Source organism: Rattus norvegicus, chromosome 18 (assembly GCF_036323735.1).
Source record: "Rattus norvegicus strain BN/NHsdMcwi chromosome 18, GRCr8, whole genome shotgun sequence".
Classification (NCBI taxonomy): Eukaryota; Metazoa; Chordata; class Mammalia; order Rodentia; family Muridae; genus Rattus; species Rattus norvegicus.
Window position 1 is genome coordinate 59,162,628 of NC_086036.1, and position 6,241 is coordinate 59,168,868.

The 6,241-nt window shown below is 42.3% G+C and overlaps 1 non-coding gene across 1 annotated transcript; it reads right to left on the minus strand.

Moving 5' to 3' along the window:
* Positions 1–5,690: 5,690 nt before the first annotated feature.
* Positions 5,691–5,765, minus strand: Trnaa-ggc5 (transfer RNA alanine (anticodon GGC) 5). The gene has a single exon. It is a non-coding gene; the product is annotated as a tRNA-Ala (tRNA).
* Positions 5,766–6,241: the final 476 nt, after the last annotated feature.

Here is a 6,241-nt window from a genome sequence, read left to right on the forward strand (position 1 = left end):
GGGGTGAGGAGAGTGGGGATGGTATGTTCGGTAATCTAAGACAGGCTTCCTTCCCCTGTGCAAAAATAACACATAGGGCTATGAGTTAGAAGGAACCTGTTAGATAGCTAGATTGTACTTGACTTCTTTCCTAATGAAAACATCTTATTTATATAATATCTTATAAATGAACATTATTATATTTGGTGATGTGCCCCCCAAACTAGTGCTAATAAACAATATGAATATAATCCCACAGCTGGTTCTTATGGAGTAATTTGTGGGAATTCCTGAGTTTCATAGGATAAGGAGGTAGGAGAGGGAACACATATGGCATGTTAAATCACTCTTTGCAATTTCTTCCTTTTAATGTTTATTTGTAATTAAGTGAGACTCCTAAGGTGTTAACTGACTGCCTTTGTATGAATTGTGTGAACTTTTCCTGAGTTCATTTTGGAGCTGGCTGCTCTTTAGAACATTGCCAAGAGGACTGAGGGGAGGCATGTGCTACCCAGGCAGTGACATTTTCTGGCACAAAGGACAAACAAGCCAGAGCCTGGTTTGCTGTGGTTATTAAATATGCATGCAATCGTCTCATCGAGAGCCCACACTGTTCAGATGCATTGCCGCATTTCATAGTTTGGAGTTTTCCTTTGGTGCTAGTTCATATGGATAAGCTATATGGGCCACAATTAGCTATGATCTACAATTGTAATATAACTATATAACTGAGAAAATACTTAATCCATATATAGGAGTGTAGTTGAGGAATCAGAATCTTGATAACCAGGAATAATGGCCTCTCACATTGTCTGTTTCTAATTCCTCAAACTTGTGAACACCTAAAGCCACATGACCAAGGAGAAACTGAGGGTTACAATGGGCTAACCTTAAAACAATGAGGTTGGATGGGTTCAAGACACTCTTGAGGGTCTATGAAAGTGGAAAAAATGTCTGGGGATACTGCTCAGATCATAGGGTACTCAGCTAGCATGTGTAGAGCTCTGGGTTTTGTCTCAGCCACACAAATTGAGTGTGACAGCACACGTGAAATCCCATCACTCTGGAGGTAGAGTCAGGAAGACCAGGAAGCATCTCCAGTTATAAGTGAGTTCAAGACCAGCCTGGGTTGTCTAAGACCTTGTCTTGAAAGAAAAGGAAAGAAAGAGAGGGAGGAGGGAGAGAAAGGGAGAGAGGGAGAGACAGAGGGAGGGGGAGGGAGGGAGGGATGAAGGGAGGGAGAGAGGGAGGGAGGGGGAGGGAGGTGGAAGGAGAGAACAAAGGAGCATACCAAAGGGAAAATGTTTGCCATGTACCTTGAAACAGTGACCACTAGTTAAGGAAGGAAGAGACCATTAGGACCTGGGTCACAGTGCCCTGTGGACACCTCAGTTATATCTCAGGTAGACCCATGAGAGATGTCTGATTGTACAACTATGAGATAATATTTTTTGTAATAGTTTCTTCACTTGGAGTGGACAGCAAATGCAACAGTAACTCCTCCTTCTACAGGTGAAAGTTACAAAACGCTTTTGTACCCCAATTCTATTTCTACCAAATAAATCGGGTCCCTTGGTACTCCCGAAGCTCTGAAAACACCAAACCAACACAAGATATTAAACACTTTCAGTTAATAGAATGGAGTATTTAACAGAAGAGTCACAGGCTGCAGACTACAGCAAGGCCAGGAGAAAGATGCCACGATTGTCCATGAAGACAGTTGGCATCTGCAGTTCCGCATGTTGCCCTTACTACTGTGGTCCCCATGTGTTCTCCGAACATTCCCAGTAAACCTGTCACTGTTGAGTGCCATTTGAACTCAGAACACAACTTTATTGTTCCTTGGAACTGAGAAAGAGAACAGGGCCTAGAGGGGAGTTTTTACATGCATTAGGGAAGTCAAGTTTCTTCATACCGGAATGTTAAAAGTGTACCAGGGAAGCAGAAGTTAGACCACAGTACAGTTCCTCAGCAGAAAGAACATGAGTTGATGGACGCCTGTGGCACACCTGTAGCAAATGTTAAGTGGGCTAGATCCCTGCCTCTGTTCCTCCCCAGCTTTCCTCAGGATGACAGACAGTCTTGGCTTGAGAGGTTTCCGCCTTTCATCATCGCTCATGTGTGAGCAAAGATTTTCTTAAGCTTAAAATATTACAATATGGTAATACTCGTCTGGATCAACTTTCATTCCAAAATAATTTGTGGTAACTACATGTCATAGTTTTAAGGATTTAGTAAGTAAGTCTGCTAAACATAATTTTAGCAGAGTCTCTAAAAGGGCTCAACTTTTTTTTAAACTAAAGAACACAACTTTTCACAAGGAGTTAGCCATTTAAAATGCACTTATATGTGTGCATGCGTCCCCTACACATGCAAACACAATCTGCTTGTTCTGTGTAATGTTACTCCAATATATATGATGTCAGGTCTGACCACTTGTCAAAATTGAAATCAACTTTGGGGACTTTTCCCTGGAGAAGATGATTTCTCCATGAATCTAGCATTTCTTAGTTGCCTGTGTTCTTTGTGGAGGCCCATGACCAGTCATGTTTCCTCCTTGTCTTTTGTCCTAACAATGAAAGCATTAGAGGTCATGGATTTAAAAGAGAGCAAGAGAGTTTATGAAAAACTTGGAGGGAGGAAAGGGAAGGGAAGAAATGGTGGAATTATATCTTAATTTCAGAAGACACAAAAATCTTTCTTAAAAGAATGTACTTAGAATTCACTTCCCACCCTTGAGAATCACATCACAACACACAGTGAAACTGGTTTTGTTGCAGTTTTATTTTTCAAAGTGATTTTGATAAATCAGTGAAGCTTTCTGGGCTCCCCTTTGGCTAGAGACAGACCAACTTTCTGATGAACTAATTACCAACAGCTTGGGTGTCTGAATTCGAAGAAGAGGAGCTTCCTGAAAATGTCTATTTCCTCCAAATGGTCACTTTCCAGAGGTAAGAAGTGATGGAAAGTGAAGTGTTTTAAATAAGGGGAAGTAACAGTTCACATCAATGGCTTTTGAGCTCCTCTCTCTGAACACTGCAAATACACACATGCGCGCGCTCACACACACACACACACACACACACACACACACACACACCCCACCACCACCACCACCAGCAGCAGCGCAGCAGCAGCAGCAGCAGCAGCAGCAGCAGCAGCAGCAGCAGCAGCAGCAGCCCAGCCTTTCTTCTAGGATCTAATGGCATACATAGTCTATCTGAATTGACCCTATTTATAACAGGGAAGGTCTGTACTTTTTAATGATTACTGTTCTTATAAAATGAGCACACACACAGAACATACACCCAATAACCCACAATTTCTCAAAGTATCCAAAATTTTTCAACCAAGAAAGGAGAAAAGAATGTCTAACTTTGTATTTGCCTTTGGGGAAAAGTGACATACATTAGTGGGAGATGTACAAACTGTACCAGAATGAAGGGAAGGGCTCATTTTGATGCCTGCCCATGTTCAAACCTGGAGTAGTGGAGAGTGGAGAAGCTTCAAGAACTTTCCTTGCCAAGGGATCCTGAGAGCAGTGTTGGATGGGAAGGGAGAGAAGGCCCTGGGATCACCACAATCCCTACTTCCAAAATGTTCACACTAGAGAGATGATTACAAATGGAAGCCGCTCTTGTGTCGTCTTGTTGGGAAAGAAAGAACATTACATTATAAGATAATTGTGAAAAAGAAAGAAAGAGGCTTTTAGTGTCAAATCAGAAGCTCTGTTGCAGTAATTCTAGAAAGACAGAAGGATAAAAGATCTGGATTCAGCCTTGTCAGCAGCTGCAGTGCTGAGAAAATACGCCACAGTGGGGGAGTCTTCCCCATCTCTCCCCCTCCCTCCAGTGTGTGTGTGTGAGAGAGAGAGAGAGAGAGAGAGAGAGAGAGAGAGAGAGAGGGAGGGAGAGAGAGAGAGAGAGAGAGAGAGAGAGAGAGAGAGAGAGAGAGAACTCAGACATTCATCATAATAAACATTTTTTTTTTGAAACAAGGTCACATGTAGCCAGGATGACAACCTTAAACTTTAGATCCTTATAACTCACTTCCTGAATGTTTGAGCTCACAAATGTGTACCCTTATGCCTAATTTTATGTGATACCGTGGGTCCAACCCTAGTCTTCCTGCTATACATTTCCAGTTCTAGACATCTTAATCTCTGACATTATTGGATTCATGTCAATTGTCAACTTGATGAAATCTAAAGGCATCTGAATGATGGGCCTCTGCATATGTTTATGAGGTATCACCTTGATGAGGTTAGCTGAGGTGAAAATACCTGCCCACTATGGGCGGTACCATTCCCTGTGTTGGGATGTGTACGCATTGTTCATTGCATCTTGACTGTGAGTGCATCATGACAAGCTGTCTCCTCAAGGTCCTGCCACCATAACTCCCTTGCCCTGATAGACTACAGACTTTAACTATGAAATAAAATAGGGGTTGGGGATTTAGCTCAGTGGTAGAGCGCTTGCCTAGGAAGCGCAAGGCCCTGGGTTCGGTCCCCAGCTCCGAAAAAAAAAAAAAAAAAAGAAGCAGAAATAAAATAAACTTTTTTCTCCCATTAAGCTGTTTTCATCATATTGCAGAAACAAGAAAGGTAACTAAGACAGATGCCAACATATCTGTAAAGTTTGTCTTTCCTTTTAGCAGCCTGCTATAAACAGCCTCTGTCTGTTATAAAAAGAGGTTGGCAAAGCGACAGGTAAAGGAAGCTTCCTTATCAGTGTAACTCTGATACTGAAAGTTGCACACTGAATATATGCATGTCAAATAAATCTATATATAGATTATTTTTAAACACATTTTATAAGTAGTGTCTCTGTGCCATATTTCCTTCTAGGTTAGGTGATACTTGTGGTTTCCAGACACCATGTTCACAAAGTTCATCATCCATTCCATTTCGGGTTTTAGTAATTACTCCATGAGTTTGGATGTCTTCAATAAGAAACATATTCAGCACGGGTGATCTTATTTTAGGAAGGTTTTGTTCTGAGGTGTAATGGAAAACCATGGGTTATCATACATAGGAACTTCCTATGTTTGGAGACTTCTCACTGTTACTTACTAGAGCCTTGCTGAAGGAGCCCCAGAAGGTTGAGCATGGCCAACATGACTCTGGCAGACCATGCTCCTCCCCCATTCCTTCTAAGTGGCTATTAGATCACACTCCTTAAGCCAGTCAGCCACCATGGGCTGTTCCCTTGTTTGGCTACTTCCTTCCCCTGAGGCTAACTACGAAGGTTCAGCTATCAGGGTTTTGAAGGACAGCAATTAAAAGCTCTTCTTTTGGCTCTGGTGACTAACATGGTGCCAAATCAATATTAACCAACTCATCTTAGCACAGGGGCTTCCCTTTTCCAATTATAAACCATTTGCCTATGAGCCATGGGTGGTGTCTCCTCTCTATCCAGAGGAAATTCTTAGTCTCTCTGGGATAAATATCCCTTTTCCCTCTCCCTTGTCACTGCCCCCCACTTCTTTTTCCCTTCTTCCCAGTTCTCTGTCTCCTCTCTTTGTCTCTTATTCCTTGCCCTTTATCTCTCTAGGGTAACTAAATCCCTTGATCTTGGTCTTGAGATGTCTTGGTCCTTCCACTTCCTTTAGGTCTCAAATATTCATAAACCATATTTCTGTGAGGAGTCACTGGAAGATACAAGGTACACATAGCTTCCCTCAACTTTCTTTTTTTTTTTCTTTTTTCTTTTTGTCGGAGCTGGGGACCGAACCCAGGGCCTTGCGCTTGCCAGGCAAGCGCTCTACCACTGAGCTAAATCCCCAACCCCCCCTCAACTTTCTTGACATCAGTCCATACACATTCACATTCCAAATCATCTCCATCCCTGGGAATGTTCAGGGTTCATCCCGTTTCCTGTGTTCCCATTTAGACTCCTCCCCATTCTTTCTAGAACTTTCTCTGCCTATGGTACTTTCTTTGCTTCCTTTCCTAAGTGAATGTGCCTTCTGCACACATTTGACCAGCATTTGCAGAGCTGCCAGCTATATACCAACATCCCTGTATTGCTCCTTTCTGATGACTCACCCTTTTAATTCTTTTATCTACTTGGCTTTAGTATTAACTCTCTACCAATATTTTCATCCCTCCATGATACTGCATCAAGCCCAGCAATTGCCCCCCTGGGGAAACATTAACTCTTGTCTGAGTAGGTGTCTTAATTTAGGTTTTATTGCTGTGAGGGCAATACAACCGAGGCCACTCTTTCAAAGGGAAATATTCACTGGGGTCTGGCTTACAGTT